This window comes from Erythrolamprus reginae, chromosome 11 (assembly GCF_031021105.1).
Source record: "Erythrolamprus reginae isolate rEryReg1 chromosome 11, rEryReg1.hap1, whole genome shotgun sequence".
NCBI lineage: Eukaryota > Metazoa > Chordata > Lepidosauria > Squamata > Dipsadidae > Erythrolamprus > Erythrolamprus reginae.
This window is the reverse complement of record NC_091960.1, coordinates 7325784-7348174: the sequence shown is the minus strand read 5'-3', so window position 1 is coordinate 7348174 and position 22391 is coordinate 7325784. Positions and strand designations below refer to the sequence as shown.

The 22391-nt window shown below is 41.1% G+C and overlaps 2 long non-coding RNA genes across 4 annotated transcripts in view; both read right to left on the bottom strand.

The window, feature by feature from the left end:
• Positions 1 to 2462: 2462 nt before the first annotated feature.
• LOC139173893 (uncharacterized) lies at positions 2463 to 14739 on the bottom strand. 2 transcript variants are annotated; one of them, XR_011560257.1, is made up of 4 exons: positions 14623 to 14739; positions 9485 to 9610; positions 5826 to 5948; positions 2463 to 2775 (listed from the first exon to the last, which is right to left on the bottom strand). It is a non-coding gene; the product is annotated as an uncharacterized lncRNA (long non-coding RNA). The 2 variants fall into 2 exon arrangements; XR_011560256.1 differs by lacking the exon at positions 14623 to 14739 and adding an exon at positions 14436 to 14565.
• A 2161-nt stretch (positions 14740 to 16900) lies between these two features.
• LOC139173892 (uncharacterized) overlaps positions 16901 to 22391 on the bottom strand; it is a 10802-nt gene continuing 5311 nt past the window's right edge. For both annotated transcript variants that reach the window (XR_011560254.1, XR_011560255.1), the window contains exon 4: positions 16901 to 17210. This is a non-coding gene — a long non-coding RNA (uncharacterized lncRNA). The remainder of the gene's footprint in view (positions 17211 to 22391) is intronic.

The following is a 22391-nucleotide window of genomic DNA, read 5'->3' as shown; positions in this document are numbered from 1 at the left end:
ATGAATATGATCGATGGTCGATTTAACAATCTCTACTTGACAGAACACAGTTGTGTGGCCTAGAGGTTCTGCAAACTGAAACACTTGTAAAACTCCTTTTTAATCACCCATTGGAAACCCGGAAGTCCCCATCACTGCCTCAGTTGACTGATAGTCGCCATTGATGGTTTGCAGAAGGGAACACACCAAGCTATCCTTTGGATGGAGGGCAGGGAGCCAAATGGCTGTCTTTCCCAAAGTGACGCCTGAGCCAGGGTTTCATGTGAACCAGGGGCCAGCCAAGAAGTCACAGTCAAGTTCTCTAACCTCCATTGGGGCCTGTCTTGGGCTTCCCCTAGTCTCTCTAGCTCCTCCTTGAGCCCCTGCAACTTCTCCGATTTATTCTCGGGGAGGAGTGTGGCCTCACGTCCCTCATAGAGGAATACAATATTTTAGGTACTTCTACCTAAAAATGCCTCTATTTACAAACTTTTCTAGATAAGAACTGGGTGTTCAATATTTTTTTCCCTTTTCTCAAGAACCATTTTCCACTTACAAATCGGAGCCTTCGAAACTGAAATCGAATCTCCTGGGATGAAACAGGGCAGGAAAAGGCAGGGAGAAGCCTCCGTGGGGCCTCTCTAGGAATCTCCTGGGAGAAAACAGGGCCGGAAAAGGCAGGGAGAAGCCTCCAGGGGGGCCTCTATAGAAATCTCCTGGGAGGAAACAGGGCCTCTACCCTCCCTGTGGTTTCCCCAATCGCACACATTATTTGCTTTTACATTGATTCCTATGGGAAAAATTGCTTCTTCTTACAAACTTTTCTACTTAAGAACCGGGTCACAAAATGAATTAAGTTCGTAAGTAGAACTGTAAGTAAGTAGAACTATATTTTAAAAAGGCAGAATATTAAATAGAATATCCCTGGAGAAATAGAGAAATGTGTCTTTAGGCAGGAAACAGACTCACAGTAGCCCCAACCATTGTCAATGTGCCATCAAGGAATGGCCCAGCTCACTCACACTCTCCCCCTTTGTTAATAAGCCTGGACCAGTCTATTCTACATAACAAAGATCTACCTCCTCTCCATCTCTTTGCAGCTAATTTTAATTGTGCAGACTCAAAATCCCTTTCAGTATCTCATCTGCTTCTCTCCCCCTTCCCCCAAGGGGAGAAGTCAATAAACCTTTTATTGAATTCTTTGTCAATAATATTAAAGTTTGTTGCATAAAAAAACAAAATCAGAAGCACACCCAGATGACTGATTCAGTTGAATTCAATAACTTCTTTATAAACATAATAACAGATGAATTTACAATACCATTGGTAGATTATTCCTTCAAGTAAACAAAAGCAGGAGAGTTATTTTCATTTCAGCAAAAAGTACAGAGAGGAAAGTGCAGAGTGGACTGAGCCATGCCCAGCCTTAAGCTTAAGCTTTCAGTTTCGATTCTCTGCACAGACTCAGAAGTAGTTAGTTCCTATAGGCTGATTGAGTTGCTATGCCTATTAATTGGCTGACCTTGTTACCACTGGCTCTCCCGGTTCATGAATATCCTATCAAATAAAAGGTCAAAAAGTCCAGCATTCATTAGCCTTCATTCCATGCATAGAAACTCTCTTGTGGTTAGCTCTGGCCCAGCTCCTGCCCCAAGGACTGTGGATGTGGGGGAGACATCCACATGCTGCAGGCCTGTTTTGCCCCCAGTGGAATCTGCTGATGAAGGTTCCTCTGACCAAGAAGACATGAGTGACAGGGAGGAGGAGAGTGTGGCAGACAGCTCAGAAGGAGATCAATTATCTAGCTCCTCCTTGGATTCGGAACAAGAGTTGATGATACAGCCACACATGCGGAGAGCAATGCATAGGCAACAACAACTGAGAGATTATTATCAAAGAAAATGAGGCCACCTGTGGTTGGGTGGGGCTGTGGTCATTAGTGAGGCTGCTATAAAGAGCAGCCTGTGGGTTTGGCCATTGTGGAGGATTATCTGATCGTTGTGTTTCGTGACTGCTTTATTGACTTTGACCTTTTGTGTGCTGATGTTTCCCCGCTTTGAAACTAAACCAGGGCAAAGTGTGTTTCACTTTGTGAAAGAAGAAGGAATTGCCTCACAGCTGCAAGCTAAGTATCACAGAACTGATAAGGGACTTGTACAAATTACCAGTTTGTTTGGAGACAAGTGCTGTTTGCTATACCAAAAGAGGGCTTGGTTTAAGTGAATTTTCATGATAAAGAACATTGTTTTGAATTTTCAAACGTGTGTGTGTCTGAAATTGTATCTGTGCATTTTTGGGAAGAGTCTACCAGAGAGCCTGACAGAGCATCTCTTAACACTGGCATCAACACAAGATCTGCTAATTTTCGCAGTCCTCTGAGCCTTTTATTACAGCCCTCCCCTTCAGCAGATAAAGTTATCTTTGTGCAGATTAATGTCTATGGAAACAGTGAAGAAAAGGAAACAATGAGAACAGCAATCATGTTTATGCAAGAAAGCTCTGTCTTTATTTTGGTGGAAACAACCAGAATCCAACAGCTTACATTAAAAAAATATGCATTTTTTTACATTTTTCTTGGGTGGGAGGAAGAGCTTTAGAAGAGAAGCTTCATCAGGAGGAGCCCAAGGAAAGTTGAGAAGAAGGATGCAAAGGACGGAGGGGCTTTGCTGCAGGTAACGTCTTTAAGGACTATTCTGTCGAGACGAAATGGTAATAACTCAGTGATCTCCTTCCCTATCTCCTTTTGCAATCCCTCGCATATTGCTTTTGAACCACATTGTTTTGAAGTGGTCTGGACTGCAGGAGCAAAAGAGAAAAGTTAGCGATCAAAGCCATCACTCAGACTTGAAGGAATTCCTCCACCCACTCAAATACAGATTTCCGATATGATCCATATGACGTGACTCAAAATACCTTACTTCAAATGTGTTCGGTGAAGCTGCAGCTCTTTGAAGAAGGCTGCAAGGCTGGAAAAGGTAGAGAAGAGAAGAGAAGAGAAGAAGTGGACAACCAGCATCAATGCTGTTAAAGGTAGAAGAGAAGGGAAGGGGAGGGGAGGGAATGGGAGAGAAGAGAAGAGAAGTGAAGTGAAGAGAAGAGAAGAGAAGAAGTGGACAACCAGCATCAATGCTGTTAAACGTAGAAGAGAAGGGAAGGGAAGGGAAGAGGAGAGAAAGGAAGGGGAGAGAAGAGAAGAAAAGAAGTGGACAACCAGCATCAATGCTGTTAAACGTAGAAGAGAAGGGAAGGGAAGAGGAGAGAAAGGAAGGGGAGAGAAGAGAAGAAAAGAAGTGGACAACCAGCATCAATGCTGTTAAACGTAGAAGAGAAGGGAAGGGAAGAGGAGAGAAAGGAAGGGGAGAGAAGAGAAGAAAAGAAGTGGACAACCAGCATCAATGCTGGAAAAGGTAGAAGAGAAGGAAAGGGAAGGGAAGGGAAGGGAAGGGAAGAGGACAACCAGCATCAATACTGGAAAAGGTAGAAGAGAAGGGAAGGGAAGAGAAGAGAAGACGAGATGAGAAGAAGTGGACAACCAGCATCAATGCTAGAAAAGGTAGAAGGGAAGGGAAGGGAAGAGAAGAGAAGAGGTGGACAACCAGTGGGCTTCATTAAGTAGAATGACAGAGTTGGAAGGGATCTTGGAGATCTTCTAGTCCAGTGATGGTGAACCTTTCTGGCACTGAGTGGCCAAACCAGAATGCGCATGCATGTGTGCTTGTTGGAAACCTGAAGACCAGTAGCCCAATGTGCGCGTGACTATTTTTTTTTTTTTTTGCTGTTGTCAGAAAATTTTTAAGGCAATTTCAGGTGCACGCAGATGCGGGATAGTGCTGAACTGGGGAAATGACCTGCATGCCTACAGAAAGGGCTCTTTGTGCTCTTTGTGCCACCTCTGGCATGCGTGCCATAAGGTTTGCCATCACAGTTGTAGTCCAACCCTCTGCTTAGTTCGTTTCAAGTTTTATTGGATTTATATGCCGCCCCTCTCCGAAAACTCGGGGTGGCTAACAGCTGTCATAAACAGTATACAATAATAATCCAATACTAAAAACGAATTAAAAACCCCTTAGTATGCAAAACCAAACATACATACAAACATACCATGCATACAATTGTAACGGCCTAGGGGGAGAAGAAATCTTAATTCCCCCATGCCTGGCAGCAGAGGTGGGTTTTAAGTAGCTTACGAAAGGCAAGGAGGGTGGGGGCAATCCTAATCTCTGGGGGGAGTTGGTTCCAGAGGGCCGGGGCTGCCACAGAGAAGGCTCTTCCCCTGGGTCCCGCCAAGAGGCATTGTTTAGTTGACGGGACCCGGAGAAGACCCACTCTGTGGGACCTAACTGGTCGCTGGGATTCGTGCGGCAGAAGGCGGTCCCTGAGATAATCTGGTCAAGTGCCATGAAGGGCTTTATAGGTCATAACCAACACTTTGAATTGTGACCGGAAACTAATCGGCAATCAATGCAGACTGCGGAGTGTTGGTGTGACATGGGCATATTTGGGGAAGCCCGTGATTGCTCTCGCAGCTGCGTTCTGCACGACCTGAAGTTTCCGAACACTTTTCAAAGGTAGCCCCATGTAGAGAGCGTTACAGTAGTCGAGCCTCGAGGTGATGTCTTTGCAGCCGGTAGCAAAGCAAGTGAGCGAGCGGGTCTTCCACCCCCCGTCACCGCCGCGGAGGACCGGGCAAAAGCAGCAGTGGGGAGCTTCATTGCTTTAAGGCCCCCCTGGCTCACTTGCTCTGCTGCTGGCTGCAAAGACAGGAAGGCTGGACAAAACATTGAGCTGGACAAAAATGTAAGTGTCTGAAATCTGCGGGGAGCTCTTGGATTTGGGATTAGCCCTCAAATCTGCCTTCTGACGTCAAAGGGGAGGGGGTCGGCGGCAGGCAGAGGGAAATCCCCCGCCCCACTTTCCAGGGTGGCAGCATTTCACGGCGTGTGACCGAACGCCGAACCCGAGCTCAAACTTTGCCCAAAGTTTAAAAAAAATTCAGGCTCGGGTTCGGCATGCCCAACACTGCAAAGTTTGCACGGATCCGAACTTTGCAAGATCGGTTCGCCCAACCTGGGCTGTGCCTGACTGTCCCTACATTCTTGCCACCTGTTTGATTAGTGCACGTGGAATGGCACCTCTATGAAATGATTGGTTTTGCTGGACAGCCAGGCTAATAATCTTACCCACACAACCATCTATGTTACATGCTCTGATAACCCTATTGATTTGAGATTGCTGTGATGATGGGGGGAAGACTGTTGGAAGACTTGAAGGAACTTCACCACCCTGATGGGACATGATCAATCAGATTTATGTATGACCTGCTTTATTCATTCATTCATTCATTCATTCATTCATTCATTCATTCATTCATTTATCTATTTATCTATCTATCTATCTATCTATCTATCTATCTATCTATCTATCTATCTATCTATCTATCTATTTATCTGTCTATCTGTATTTGTTTATTTGTTCATTCATTCATTCGTTTGTTTGTTTATTTGTTTGTTTATCTATCTATCTATCTATCTATCTATCCATCTATCTATCTATCTATCTGATTGATTATTTATTTATTTATTTGTTTGTTTATTCGTTAATTCGTTAATTCATTGATTGGTTTGTTTGTTTATTTATTTATTTATCTATCTATTTGACTGATTGATTGATTGATTGATTATTTATTTGTTGGTTTGTTTATTTGATTGATTGATTGATTGATTTGTATGCCGCCCCTCTCCGGAGACTCGGGACGGCTAAGAGCAACAATAAAGCAGTGTACAATAGTAGTCTGATGTTAGAAACAATTAAAAACCCATTAATATAAAAAAACCAAACATACTTACAATTATTATCTTTACCCTTCAAAATCATAATCATACAGGTATCAAGCCCTTTAGGACACTCTTTCTTTACATCATAGCAATCTCCATTCACTGCTGAACATTGTACACACTGCAGGGAACTACCTGGAGAGAAAAATGGAAAAGAGATAAAGTAAGACAAGCATACAGAGTCCGAAATGCTTTCAAGATTGGTGAACCGAGAGCCTGAGCAGCCTTAGCTATGCTGGCCTATGGGGATGACGGAAAGACATTATCAGGGCCATATTAACAAAAGAGTTTAATGGAAGTTTAACAGAAGAGTTTAACAGAAGAGAAAGACCAGGGTAGACATGATAGCAGTGTTCCAATATTTGAGAGGAGGAGGTCAAGCTATTTTCTGAAACACCTGAAGGCCAGACAAGGAATAATGGATGGAAGTTGTGGGAGTTTTCATCACTGGAGGCTCTCAAGAAGAGATTGGACTGCTATTTGTCAGAAATTCCTCCTGCTTGGGGAGGGGGGTTAGACTAGATGACCTACAGGGTCCCTTCCAATTCTGTTCCAAAGAAGTTATGGTGAGGTAGAGGAGGGGCACACAACTCACCTCTGGCAGGGAGGGGAAGGAATAGGTGAAGAAAAACATGTTAGATTGAAAGCGAAAACAAATGTCCTTTCTTCCATTTGGAATCTGCCAATATTCCCAGGGAAATGATCAAGTTGGAAATAGGAAGGAAGGAAAACATCCATGCAGGTTAAAGTCAAACCAAGAAATAAAATAAGAAAAAGCATGAAAAGGAAGTGAGACAGTGAAATAATTAAGGGCATCTAAGTATAGGGGAAATCTTCATTGTGCCTTTTTAAATTTTTATTTATTTATTTGTTTTTTTCAAATTTAACATACAAAAAAGAAAAAAACATACATAAAAACAGTCTACGGAGAGGGGCGGCATAGAAATCTAATAAATAAACAAACAAACACACACACACACACACACACACATATACAACATTTGGGAAATAGAAACACAGAAACATAGAAGACTGATGGCAAAAAAAGACCTCATGGTCCATCTAGTCTGCCCTTATACTATTTCCTGTATTTTATCTTACAATGGATATATGTTTATCCCAGGCATGTTTAAATTCAGTTACTGTGGATTTACCAACCACGTCTGCTGGAAGTTTGTTCCAAGGATCTACTACTCTTTCAGTAAAATAATATTTTCTCACGTTCCCCCAACTAACTTCAGATTGTGTCCCCTTGTTCTTGTGTTCACTTTCCTATTAAAAACACTTCCCTCCTGGACCTTATTGAAATGAAAGTTTCCCCACTTTTTAGGTCTTTGATCAGAGAATTTTGCTTCTTTCACATAATATTAATTTTTCAATTCTTTCATTTGACGTGTTGCTTTGCGTAGATTTTTATTTATTTTTTTGTTGCTCTTTTCTTTAGCCAATCATAAAATTTTGCCTTTTTATTGGGTTCGTGCTTATTCCAGGACAAATCTGATCACATGAAAGGCGATGAGCGTGGTAAACTTTCTTCAGTTAAATACGATTTGATAAACTTTGGCCTGTTCTGACGCAACACCCACTTTCTTATTTCCAGAAAACCGTTCCATCTTTCAGGAATTCTTGAGGGTTTGTACAGTCCCTAAGAAACCATACAAGGAGCAAATCTGTGATTTCAAAAAGAAATAAAAAATCACAGATTTACTGGAATATAATTAGACTCTGGATAGAGGAAATACTAAATTTGAAAATAGAAAATACTCCGGAATGCTTCCTTTTGGGTATTCTCAGACAACATCTTCCCAAAACTCAAATACACCTAATTATCCATCTAACCACTGCAGCCAGACTAACATTCGCGCAGTGGTGGAAAAATGAAGATGTACCCCCAAAAGATGCAATAATAAATAAAATTAAATATTGTGCAGAGATGACTAAGCTAACCATGGCAGTCAGAAATGAAACCGAGTCTTCATTTAACAATTGTTGGGATCCCTTCTACAGGTGGTTAAAATAAAGAGAACAATCTGCTTAAACGATGGAATTATCTGTATATATTAGACCAGACACAAATCTGGTTTAAAACCCTTCCTTTTCTTTTCTAATAGTTATAAGAGATATTAGATATATAAATATGAAATTTTACTTCTAATTTCAAAATCTCTATACTGTGATTAATTCAACGCTTGCTTCCATCTATCTATATCAGTGTTTTTCAACCAGTGTGCCGTGGCACACTAGTGTGCCGCGAGACACAGTCAGATGTGCCGCGAAGAAGGAAGCTCAGGTTCTGGTCTGACAACTTTTTGCTGAGAGAGAGAGAGAGAGAAAGAGATTGAGAGAGAGAGAGAAAGAAAGAGTGAGAGAAAGAGAGAAAGAAAGTAAGAAAGAGAGAAAGAGAGAGAGAGAAAAGAGAGAGAAAGAGCGAGAAAGAAAGAAAGAGTGAGAGAGAGAAAGAGAGAGAGAGAAAGAAAGAGTGAGAGAGAAAGAAAGCAAGAGAGAGAGAGAGATAGAAAGAAAGAAAGAGAGAGAAAAAAGGAGAGGAAGGGAGGGAGAGAGAGAGAGAGAAAAATGAGCAAAGAGGGGAGGAAAAAAGAGAAATGAGGAAATGATTGAGACAGAGAATGAGAGGAAAGAGAGAGAAACAAAAGAGAGAGAGAGAAGTGACTCTTGATTTAAAACATATGATAAAAAGCACCCAAAAAATAAGAGAGAACCCCCCCCCAGCCCTCACCTGTTTTTGGAAATGGTTCAAGAGTATGTATACACACACACACACAAGAGGGGGAGGAGACAGGGATGGAAAAAGAGAGAAGAGTGTCTTAGAGTGTCGTTTTGTGTCCTTTTGCTTGGTGGTGTGCCCCAGGATTTTGTAAATGTAAAAAATGTGCCGCAGCTCAAAAAAGGTTGAAAATCACTGATCTATATGACTAATTTTGATTTAAGGTAATGAGCTAATAAATCCAAAATTAGTTCATATGCTTAACACAGCTCCACTGTACGCTCGCCCATCCTTCTCTCTTTTTCGTTTTCTTTTCTCTACTTTGGTTCTCCTCTTTTTCTTTTCCCTCCCTCTTTTCTCTACTTTCTCTCTATCCTTTTTTTGTAAGTCTATATGTTTATTAGAAACATAGAAACATAGAAGACTGACGGCAGATAAAGACCTCATGGTCCATCTAGTCTGCCCTTACACTATGTATTTTATCTTACAATGGATATATGTTTATCGCAGTCATGTTTAAATTCAGTTACTGTGGATTTACCAACCACGTCTGCTGGAAGTTTGTTCCAAGGATCTACTACTCTTTCAGTAAAATAATATTTTCTCATGTTGCCTTTGATCTTTCCCCCAACTAACTTCAGATTGTGTCCCCTTGTTCTTGTGTTCACCTTCCTATTAAAAATACTTCCCTCCTGAACCTTATTAATTGTTGTATTTTTACATCCAGACATACTGTAAAAATTGCCATACGTTTCAATTGCCAACTGTTATGATTGTCGTTTATGTTCTGTATATTTGTAAATAAAAACTTTTATAAAAAATTTTTTAAAAAGAAAAAAGAAACCATACAAGGAGCCAATGTGGCGAATCCTCCTTAGGTCCAGTGACACACACACACACACACACACACACACACACACACACTGGACAACAACTCTAATCATACCTGTACTCAGCAGGATGGAGAAGAAGGAGAGACCCAACAGAAGCTGCATGATGGTGAGTTAGGCACAGAGGGTTTTTTAAAAAATTATCTCTTCTTGAAAGAATACAGTTGTGTGGCCAAGAGGTTCTGCAAAATAACACACAAGGCATCTATAAATCAAAAGGAATTTGAAACACTTGTAAAACTCTTTTTAATGACCTGTGGGGCTTCAATTTTGTCTCTAACCAGTGTTGGGCTCCTACGAGTATGGTCAGGTACGCATATCGGTAGCAAAATTTTGATTTTTCTTTCTTTTTTTTTCCTTCTGGGACCTGGGAATGTTTTTCCCATCACAGTAAATGAAGTTGACTGTATATTTTTTATTTTTTATTTTATTTATTTTTATTTATTTATTTTGTCCAATACACAATGAGGGTTTTAGTGGGTATATATCAATATACACATAGTAAAATACATGATGAAGGTTATAGAGGAGATACTCATAGTAAAATATATCTAAGAAATAATAGAAAAGAAGATATAGGAATAGAATATATCAATGAAAGAATAGAAGAAGAGACATAGGAATAGAGGAAAGGTATAGGAGATATAGGAGAGCAATAGGACAGGGGACGGAAGGCACTCTAGTGCACTTGTACTCGCCCCTTACTGACTTCTTAGGAATCTGGATAGGTCAACCGTAGATAATCTAAGGGTAAAGTGTTGGGGGTTTGGGGATGACACTATGGAGTCCGGTAATGAGTTCCACGCTTCGACAACTCGGTTACTGAAGTCATATTTTTTACAGTCAAGTTTGGAGCGGTTAATATTAAGTTTAAATCTGTTGTGTGCTCTTGTGTTGTTGTGGTTGAAGCTGAAGTAGTCACCGACATCATTAGAAGAGCTCTCTCTCTCTCTCTCTGTACATAGTAGATAATCAGGGGTGGGCTACTGCACCAGGTGGTGGTGGGGACACAGTGGGGGAGCGAAAATGGAGCTCCAGAACACCCAATTTGCACTGAAAGATGTTGAAAGAAAATGCATAAGCCACGCCCACAGTGTGGTCGTAAAAATTTGGGTAGCCCATCACTGTCTGCACGAACTGTGGAGAACGTGTCTTCACCAAGGAATTAGAAACAGAAACATAGAAGTCTGACGGCAGAAAAAGACCTCATGGTCCATCTAGTCTGCCCTTATACTATTTTCTGTATTTTATCTTAGGATGGATATATGTTTATCCCAGGCATGTTTAAATTCAGTTACTGTGGATTTGTCTACCACGTCTGTTGGAAGTTTGTTCCAAGGATCTACTACTCTTTCAGTAAAATAATATTTTCTCATGTTGCTTTTGATCTTTCCCCCAACTAACCTCAGATTGTGTCCCCTTGTTCTTGTGTTCACTTTCCTATTAAAAACACTTCCCTCCTGGACCTTATTTAACCCTTTAATATATTTAAATGTTTCGATCATGTCCCCCCTTTTCTTTCTGTCCTCCAGACTATACAGATTGAGTTCATTAAGTCTTTCCTGATACATTTTATGCTTAAGACCTTCCACCATTCTTGTAGCCCGTCTTTGGACCTGTTCAATTTTGTCAATATCTTTTTGTAGGTGAGGTCTCCAGAACTGAACACAGTATTTCAAATGTGGTCTCACCAGCATTCTATATAGCGGGATCATAGTCTCCCTCTTCCTGCTTGTCATACCTCTAGCTATGCAGCCAAGCATCCTACTTGCTTTCCCTACCTCCTGACTGCACTGTTCACCCATTTTGAGACTGTCAGAAATCACTACCCCTAAATCCTTTTCTTCTGAAATATTTGCTAACACAGAACTGCCAATACAATACTCAGATTGAGGATTCCTTTTCCCCAAGTGCCTTATTTTACATTTGGAAACATTAAATTGCAGTTTCCATTGCTTTGACCATTTATCTAGTAAAGCTAAATCATTTACCATATTACAGACGCCTCAAGGAATATCAACCCTGTTGCACACTTTAGAGTCATCGGCAAATAGGCAAACTTTTCCTACCAAACCTTAAGGATTCATCTTCCACAGGTGGCTGGGATGAGGCCTGTGATCAATTCCCTCTTTACCCAGACCTTTGAGCCATTTATATTTTATATATTTATATTTATTAGATTTGTATGCCACCCCTCTCCGAAGATTTATTAGATTACTCCCCTTGAGCGTATAGATTATTTGCTTTTTCTAAACAAAGAGGACAAAGGGAAATGATTAATTTCTGAAGAAACACAAGAGAACAAAAGAAAACTATGAAGAATGCAGCAGTGTGACTTCACAGAAACTCTGTCATTATTTGGGTGGAGACAACTATAATCCAACAGATTTCATTTCCTCTACCTTTCTGGACGACTTCACAAATATAGCTCATCTCTCTGGCACCCGCACTGCAAATCGAATATTAATACAATGGAGAGAGTCCAGAAATATTTCACAAGAGAAGCCCTCCACTCCTCCGCTTGCAACAGAATACTTTATTCCACCAGAGTTGAAATTTTGAAGAGCCTTTTCTGTGGCGGCCCCGACCTTCTGGAATCAACTCCCCCCAGAGATTAGGACTGCCCCCACCCTCCTTGCTTTTCGCAAACTCCTGAAAACCCAACTTTGTTATCAGGCAAGGGGAAATTGATTCTCCGTTTTATACATGGTTTGTTAGGGTTGTATGGTTGTTTTAATTAAGGGTTTTAAAACTGTTTTTGCTTTTAACATTGGATTTGTATATTGTATTACTGTTGTGAGCCGCTCCGAGTCCTCGGAGAGAGGCGGCATACAAATCTAATCAATTATTATTATTATATGGCAGGGGTACCACAGGTAGCAAAGGGAGCCATATCTGCTGGCACGCAAGCCGTTGCCCTAGCTCAGCTCCAATGTGCATGTGTGTGCCGGCCAGCTGATTTTTGGCTCACACAGAGGCTCTGGGAGGACGTTTTTGGCATCCAGAGAGCCTCCGGGGGGATGGGGGAGGGTGTTTTTACCCTTCCCCAGAGCCAGGAAGTTATTTCGTAAAAATAATAATGTTTATTTTTACGTGAAAGGACTGCCCTTTGCTTGCAGCACCGCTGCGGTGTCCTTATTCGTAAAAATAACAATGTTTATTTTTATGTGAAGACCTCCCTTTGAAGGAGCTGGGGAATCCCTCCCATGAAGAGATTCCGGGGGTGGAACCTTGACGTCACCGGCATGTTTCTAAGGATGCCAAGGTGATCACTTCCTGGATTCCATGGAATCCAGGAAGTGATCACCATTGAGTCCTTAGCAACCTGCCAGTATACGTGACGTCAAAGCTCCACCCCCGGAATCTCTTGGTGGGATTCCCCATTCGGGTTCGGGTTCGGTTCGGATTCGGCCGAATTTTGCATAAAGTTCGTTCGAACTTGCCGAACCCAAACACCGTTGGGTTCGCCCATCACTACCTAAGAACATAAGAAGAGCCATGCTGAATTGGGCCAAAACCCATCGAGTCCAGCATTCTGTAATATCGATATATAGATAAATATATCGCTATCTATTTATCTATCTATCTATCTATCTATCTATCTATCTATCTATCTATCTATCTCGATATCGATAGAAATAGATATAGATATAGATATAGATATAGATTAGATAGATAGATAGATAGATAGATAGATAGATAGATAGAGATAGATAGATATAGAGATAAAGAGATAGATAGGCAGATAGATAGATAGATAGATAGATAGATAGATAGATAGATAGATAGATAGATAGAGAGATAAATATATATATAGAGAGATAAAGAGATAGATAGGTAGATAGGTAGATATATAGATCATTCTTCTATATAACATTCTTTTTTAAATTCTCCATTAGATATAGAGATAGAGATATAGATAGATAGATGATAGATAGATAGATAGATAGATTAATAGATAGATAGATATAGATATATAGATATATAGATATATAAATATATAGATATATAGAGAGATAAAGAGATAGATAGGTAGGTAGATAGATAGATAGATACATCATTCTTCTATATACCATTCTTTTTTAAATTCTCCATTAGATATAGAGATATAGAGATATAGAGATATAGAGATAGAGATAGAGATATAGAAATAGTTATAGATATATAAATACTGTATATAAATAGATAGATGATAGATAGATAGATGATAGATAGATAGATAGATAGAAAGATATAGAGATAAAGAGATAGATAGGTAGATAGGTAGATAGATAGATAGATAGATAGATAGATAGATAGATAGATAGATATAGAGATAAAGAGATAGATAGGTAGATAGGTAGATATATAGATCATTCTTCTATATAACATTCTTTTTTAAATTCTCCATTAGATATAGAGATAGAGATATAGATAGATAGATGATAGATGATAGATAGATAGATAGATAGATAGATAGATAGATTAATAGATAGATATAGATATATAGATATACAGTATAGATATATAAATATATAGATATATAGATATATAGAGAGATAAAGAGATAGATAGGTAGATAGATAGATACATCATTCTTCTATATAACATTCTTTTTTAAATTCTCAATTAGATATAGAGATATAGAGATAGAGATATAGAGATATAGATAGAGATATAGAAAGAGTTATAGATATATAAATATATAAATAGATAGATGATAGATAGATGATAGATAGATAGATAGATAGATAGATAGATAGATAGATAGATAGATAGATAGATCATTCTTCTATATAACATTCTTTTTAAAAATCTCTATTAGTCTACACTGTGAGACATGATTGCCAGATTCAGTTTTGGATAAATTTAAACCATATATCCTATTAGGAAAGACAAAAAGATGACATCTTAGTTGCTCCGCTGGTCAGTGGATCAAATGGGACCCTCAGCATGCAAACTGAAGAATTGGAAGTAACTTTTACAGAACTAGAAAGTCAGTTCAATCAACCCAGAGAGACGGCTCACCTTGGCAATTGGCTTGGTTTTCCCAATGACTGTTTTTTGTGAGAATAAGAATCACAATTTTCAGATGTCAGAATGTCGCAAGTTCTTTTACGTCTACCAAGCCAATGGGCTTCAATATCCAAGAGAGTCAACACAATGACACAGGGCTTAAGCCTCAAACACACAAGCAATCAAATGCAATACTCACTGCGTACACCTCTACTTCCTTCCCCTTCTACTATACTTGCTCCTTCTACTACTCGGATTTCTGACTCTTGTGAGTCCTACTGCAGACGACCTTTTTTAGGCTGCTTCGTCCTCCCCTCCCTCCCAAACACCAGCCCTTTTAAGCCACCTGTTTGATCACCTTTTATAAACAAAGCAGATGAGCTGGCTATATCCTGTCCTCTCCCATATTTCATCCATTTTAAATAAACATCATTATTCTGATAGGTAAATCAGTGAAGATTGGACTTAATCCCTGGATAGTTCAGTGGATTTGCAGCTGGCTGAAGCATAGATATCAGAGGGTTGTTCTTAATGGCGAGTATTCTGAGCAGAGCCTGATTACAAGCGGTGTGCCACAAAGGTCTGTTCTGGGTCCTATTCTTTTTAATATCTTTGTGAGTGACATAGGGGAAGGTTTGGTAGAGAAGGTTTGCCTATTTGCGGATGACTCTAAACTGGGCAATAGAGTTGATATTCCTGGAGGCATCTGTAATCGGGCAAATGATTTAGCTTTACTAGATAAGTGGTCAAAGCAATACAGTGGTACATCTACTTATGAATTTAATTTGTTCCGTGACCCGGTTCTTAAGTAGAAAAGTTTGTAAGAAGAAGCAATTTTTCCCATAGGAATCATTGTAAAAGCCCATAATTGGGGAAACCACAAGGAGGATGGAGGCCCTATTTCCTTCCAGGAGATTCCTAGGGAGGCCCCATGAAGGCTTCTCCCCACCTTTTCCGAACCTGTTTCCCCCAAGGAGATTCCTAGAAAGGCCCCACAGAGGCTTCTCTCCACCTTTTCTGGCCCTGTTTCCTCCCAGGAGATTCCTAGAGAGGCTTCTCCCTGCCTTTTCCGGTTACAGTTTTGGAGGCTTGGGTTTGTAAATGGAAAATGGTTCTTGAGAAGAGGTAAAAAATCCCGGGGAGGAGCGTGGCCTCACGTCCCTCGTAGAGGAATAAAATATTTTAGGAAGTACAGTGGTACCTCTACCTAAAAATGCCTCTATTTACAAACTTTTCTAGCTAAGAACTGGGTGTTCAATATTTTTTTCCCTCTTCTCAAGAACCATTTTCCAAATCTGAGCCTTCGAAACTGTAATCGAAAAAGGCAGGGAGAAGCCTCCGTGGGGCCTTTCTAGGAATCTCCTGGGACGAAACAGGGCCGTAAAAGGCAGGGAGAAGCCTCCATGGGGCCTCTATAGAAATCTCTTGGGAGGAAACAGGGCCTCTACCCTCCCTGTGGTTTCCCCAATCGCACACATTATTTGCTTTTATATTGATTCCTATGGGAAAAATTGCTTCTTCTTACGAACTTTTCTACTTAAGAACTGGGTCACAAAACGAATTAAGTTCGTAAGTAGAGGTACCTCTGTATTTTAAAAAGGCAAAATATTACATGGAATATCCCTGGAGAAACAGAGAAATGTGTCTTTAGGCAGGAAACAGACTCACACTTAGTAGCCCCAACCATTGTCAATGTGCCATCAAGGAATGGCCCAGCTCACTCACACTCTCCCCCTTTGTTAATAAGCCTGGACCAGTCTATTCTACATAACAAAGATCTACCTCCTCTCCACCTCTTTGCAGCTAATTTTAATTGTGCAGACTCAAAATCTCTTTCAGTATCTCAGCTGCTTCTCTCCCCTTTCCCCCAAGGGGAGAAGTCAATAAACCTTTTATTGAACTATTTGTCAATGATATTAAAGTTTGCTGCATAAAAAACCAAAATCAGAAGCACACACAGATGACTATTTCAGCTGAATTCAATAACGCCTTTATAAACAAAATAACAGATGAATTTACAATACCATTGGCAGATTATTCCTTCAAGTAAAGAAAAGCAGGAGAGTTATTTTCATTTCAGCAAAAAGTACAGAGAGGAGAGTGCAGAGTGGACTGAGCCACGCCCAGCCTTAAACTTAAGCTTTCAGTTTCGATTCTCTGCACAGACTCAGAAGTAGTTAGTTCCTATTGGCTGATTGAGTTGCTATGCCTATTAATTGGCTGACCTTGTTACCACTGGCTCTCCCGGTTCATGAATATCTTAACCAATAAAAGGTCAAAAAGTCCAGCATTCATTAGCCTTCATTCCATGCATAAAAATTCTGTTAACACTGGCATCAACACAAGATCTGCTCATTTTCTCAGTCCTCTGAGCCTTTTATTACAGCCCTCCCCTTCAGCAGATAAATTAATAGGTGTGCAAATTAATGTCTAAGCAAACAGTGAAGAAAAAGGAAACAATGAGAACAGCAATCATATTTATGCCTGAAAGCTCTGTCTTTATTTTGGTGGAAACAACCAAAATCCAACAGCTTACATTAAAAAAATATGTATTTTTTTACATTTTTCTTGGGTGGGAGGAAGAGCTTTAGAAGAGAAGCTTCATCAGGAGGAGCCCAAGGAAAGCTGGGAAGAAGGAGGCAAAGGACGGAGGGGCTTTGCTGCAGGTAACTTCTTTAAGGAGTGTTGGGTCGATACCATATATAATCTCAGAGTTTTCCTTCCCTATCGCCTTTTGCAATCTCTCGCATGCTGCTTTTGAACCACATTGTTTTGCAATGCCCTCGACTGCAGGAGCAAAAGAGAAAAGTTAGCGATCAGAGCCATCACTCAGACTTATAGGAATTCCTCCATCCCCCCCAAATACAGATTTCCGATATGATCTATATGACGAGGCTCAAAATACCTTATTTCAAATGTGTTCGGTGAAGCTGCAGCTCTTTGAAGAAGGCTGCAAGGCTGGAAAAGGGAGAAGAGAAGAAAAGAGAAGAGAAGAAGTGGACAACCAGCATCAATGCTGAAAAAGGTAGAAGAGAAGGGAAGGGAAGGGAAGAGAAGTGGACAACCAGCATCAATGCTGGAAAAAGTAGTAGAGAAAAGAAGGGAAGAGAAGGGAAGGGAAGAGAAGTGGACAACCAGCATCAATGCTGAAAAAGGTAGAAGAGAAGGGAAGGGAAGGGAAGAGAAGTGGACAACCAGCATCAATGCTGAAAAAGGTAGAAGAGAAGGGAAGGGAAGGGAAGAGAAGTGGACAACCAGCATCAATGCTGGAAAAAGTAGAAGAGAAAAGAAGGGAAGAGAAGAGAAGAGAAGAAGTGGACAACCAGCATCAATGCTGGAAAAAGTAGAAGAGAAAAGAAGGGAAGAGAAGAAAAGAGAAGAGAAGAAGTGGACAACCAGCATCAATGCTGAAAAAGGTAGAAGAGAAGGGAAGGGAAGGGAAGAGAAGTGGACAACCAGCATCAATGCTGAAAAAGGTAGAAGAGAAAAGAAGGGAAGGGAAGAGAAGGGAAGAGAAGTGGACGACCAGCATCAATGCTGGAAAAGGTAGAAGAGAAGGGAAGAGAAGTGGACAACCAGCATCAATGCTGAAAAAGGTAGAAGAGAGAAGAAGGGAAGGGAAGGGAAGAGAATGGAAGAGAAGTGGACAACCAGCATCAATGCTGGAAAAGGTAGAAGAGAAGAGAAGAGAAGTGGACAACCAGCATCAATGCTGAAAAAGGTAGAAGAGAAGGGAAGGGAAGAGAAGGGAAGAGAAATGGACAACCAGCATCAATGCTGAAAAAGGTAGAAGAGAAGGGAAGGGAAGAGAAGGGAAGAGAAGTGGACAACCAGCATCAATGCTGAAAAAGGTAGAAGAGAAGGGAAGGGAAGAGAAGAGAAGAAGTGGACAACCAGCATCAATGCTGGAAAAGGTAGAAGAGAAGGGAAGGGAAGAGAAGGGAAGAGAAATGGACAACCAGCATCAATGCTGAAAAAGGTAGAAGAGAAGGGAAGGGAAGAGAAGAGAAGAAGTGGACAACCAGCATCAATGCTGAAAAAGGTAGAAGAGAAGGGAAGGGAAGAGAAGGGAAGAGAAATGGACAACCAGCATCAATGCTGAAAAAGGTAGAAGAGAAGGGAAGGGAAGAGAAGGGAAGAGAAATGGACAACCAGCATCAATGCTGAAAAAGGTAGAAGGGAAGGGAAGGGAAGAGAAGAGAAGAAGTGGACAACCAGCATCAATGCTGGAAAAGGTAGAAGAGAAGGGAAGGGAAGAGAAGGGAAGAGAAGAGAAGTGGACAACCAGCATCAATGCTGGAAAAGGTAGAAGAGAAGGGAAGGGAAGAGAAGAGAAGAGAAGTGGACAACCAGCATCAATGCTGAAAAAGGTAGAAGAGAAGGGAAGGGAAGAGAAGGGAAGAGAAGTGGACAACCAGCATCAATGCTGGAAAAGGTAGAAGAGAAGGGAAGGGAAGAGAAGAGAAGAAGTGGACAACCAGCATCAATGCTGGAAAAGGTAGAAGGGAAGGGAAGAGAAGGGAAGAGAAGTGGACAACCAGCATCAATGCTGAAAAAGGTAGAAGAGAAAGGAAGGGAAGAGAAGGGAAGAGAAGAGAAGTGGACAACCAGCATCAATGCTGGAAAAGGTAGAAGAGAAGGGAAGGGAAGAGAAGAGAAGAGAAGTGGACAACCAGCATCAATGCTGAAAAAGGTAGAAGAGAAGGGAAGGGAAGGGAAGAGAAGGGAAGAGAAGTGGACAACCAGCATCAATGCTGGAAAAGGTAGAAGAGAAGGGAAGGGAAGAGAAGAGAAGTGGACAACCAGCATCAATGCTGGAAAAGGTAGAAGAGAAGAGAAGAGAAGAGAAGAAAAGTGGACAACCAGCATCAATGTTGAAATAGGTAGAAGGGAAGAGAAGGGAAGAGAAGGGAATAGAAGGGAAGAGAAGGGAAGAGAAGTGGACAACCAGCATCAATGCTGGAAAAGGTAGAAGGGAAGGGAAGGGAAGAGAAGAGAAGAGAAGAGAAGAGAAGAGAAGAAAAGTGGACAACCAGCATCAATGTTGAAATAGGTAGAAGAGAAGGGAAGGGAAGAGAAGGGAAGAGAAGGGAAGAGAAGGGAAGAGAAGGGAAGAGAAGTGGACAACCAGCATCAATGCTGGAAAAGGTAGAAGGGAAGGGAAGAGAAGTGGACAACCAGCATCAATGCTGGAAAAGGTAGAAGGGAAGGGACGGGAAGAGAAGAGAAGAGAAGAGGTGGACAACCAGTGGGCTTCATTAAGTAGAATAATAGAGTTGGAAGGGATCTTGGAAATCTTCGAGTCCAGTGATGGTGAACCTTTCTGGCACCGAGTGGCCAAACCAGAATGCGCATGCATGTGTGCTTGCTGGAAACCTGAAGACCAGTAGCCCAATGTGCCTGTGACTATTTTTTTTGTCTTTTTGCTGTTTTCAGACCATTTTTAAGGCAATTTCAGGTGCACGCAGATGCGGGATAGTGCTGAACTGGGGAAATGGCCTGTGTGGCCACAGAAAGGGCTCTTTGTGCTCTTTGTGCCACCTCTGGCATGCGTGCCATAGGGTTTGCCATCACAGTTGTAGTCCAACCCCTTGCTTAGACAGGAAACCCTATGCCTTTTCAGACAAATGATTATCCAACATCTTCTTAAAAACTTTCATTTACAACTTCTGGTTCTACTGATTAATTGTTCTGCCCTTAGCTCCAGCCCAGAACGGGCCTACGTGCTCCGCTTTCCACAGCGGAACCACAGTTCTGGGCATTCTGGCTGGAGCCCACCCTTGCCAAGACCTACTTCTCTCCATGTAGATGCAGTTCTATTGGGGACTAAACGTTGAGTGTGGTTGGTCAGCAAGATGAATCCATCTGGTGGTGATGCTATCTATTTTTATCTAGAATAGCTTATGGTCTACTGTATCAAATGCCTTAATGAAGTCCAAGTAAATTGTATTGAGTGTGGTTGGTCAGTCACATGAATCCATCTGATGATGATGTTGTCTAACCCACATTTTTCTACTTTATCTAGTAGTAGCTTATAGTCTACTTTATCAAATGCCTTACTAAAATCCAAGTAAATTGTGTTGACAATATTCTTCTGGTCCAATAATTTTGTCCCTTTGTCAAAGAATGCAATAAGATTAGTCTGTCGTGATCTGTTTTTCACAAACCCATTTTGGCTTTTGGTTATTACTTTGCTTCTAGGTGTTCACTGATTCATTGCTGGATTATCTTTTCCAGAATCTTCCTTGGTATTGGTATCTCATCTGGCAGTTGCTTAGGCAATTTGGGGTATAATCCATCTGGTCCTGGGGATTTTAACTCGTCTATGATAGACAGGTGTTCACTTATCTTTTTCTTCCCTATTTTACCTTGTATTCCTAATCTGTTTTTGGACCAATTATTTCCTTGACTCTTTTTTTTTGTTTTTAACATTTTTGAAGAAGCTCTTGTTTTTGTTTTTACTTTTGGCGCAAGCCTTTGTTCGTTGCGAGCGTAGCTTTCCTCACTTTATGTTTATAGGTTCGGGTTATTTGCTGATATTCTGCCTTAGTTATTTGCCTCTCTCTTTACTTTTTCTACTTGTCCTTTTTGTCTTTCAATTTGTCAGAGAGTTCTTTTTGAAGCCATGCTGGTTTCTTTTGAGAGCTATTATTCTTTATCTTCAATGGTATTGTGCTAGACTGGGCATTTATAATCTCACTTTTCAAAATTTCCCAAGCTTCTTGCGTTGTTTTCCCCTTGAGGATTCTCATCCATGGAATCCTTCCCAAGTTCTCTCTAACTTTATTGAAATTAGCTCTCTTAAAATCCTAGACCAGTGATGGCGAACCTATGGCACGGGTGCCACAGGTGGCACTTGGAGCCACATCTGCTGGCACATGAGCCGTTGCACTAGCTCAGATCTAATGTGCATGTATGTGCCAGCCATATGATTTTTGGCTCACACAGAGGCTCTGAGAGGGCGTTTCTGGCTTCCAGAGAGTCTCCGGTGGGATGGGGGAGGGCGTTTTTACCCTCCCGTGGCACCAAGGAAGCCTTTGGAAGGAGAAACACGAGCCCTGTAGGCCATTTCCAGCCTCCAGAGGGCGTCAGTGGGGGGGGGGGGCAGGGGAAGCTGTTTTCACCCTCCCCAGGCATTGAATTATGGCTTTGGGCTCTTGCGCATGCACAATAGCATGCGTGCACACTCTTTCGGCACATGAGGGAAAAAAGGTTCTCCATAACTGTCCAAGGCTATTTCACCTTCTCTCATTTTATCTCTGTTAGTGAGAATTAAGTCCAATATGGCTGATTCCTCTATTCCCTTCTATACTTTTGGGGAAACAAAATAATCCACTACGTTTGTTGGGAAGGTGTTAGACCTCCCACCTAGTGCAGAGTTGTCACTCAATCGATGCCAGGGTAGTTAAAATCCCCCATTACTTTTGTGATGTGCTTCCTACATACCTTACTTAGCTGACTAGCCAATGTTCATCTTTTTCCTCTGTTTGTTTGTTTGTTTGGGTATAGACCCATGGCAATGCCATCCTCCACCCTGCTTCAATATTGACCCAAATGCATTCAAGATAATTGTCATCATTGTTGTGCTTCGTTTCTGTAGAGATGTAGCTACTTCTTATATATAGTGCAACTCCACCTCCTGTTTTATTTGATCTATTTCTTTTAAATCATTTAAATCCCTGTAGCTGTATGTTCCATTTGGGGGTTTCATCCCGCCAAGTTTCCATAATAGTAATAATATCATATCGGTCCTCATTTACATGAGTTTCTAATTCACCCTGTTTATTCCTCATACTCTGTGCATTGGTGTACAGTATAGACATTTGAATCTATTTGGACTGACCCTGTGTTTACTGTCTACATAACTAGTGTTGGGCAAACCCAACGCAGTTCGGGTTCAGCGGGTTTGGTCGAACTTGGCGGCAGGGTTCGGGCAAGTTCCCCGAACCTGAACACTTCTGGCCCCGC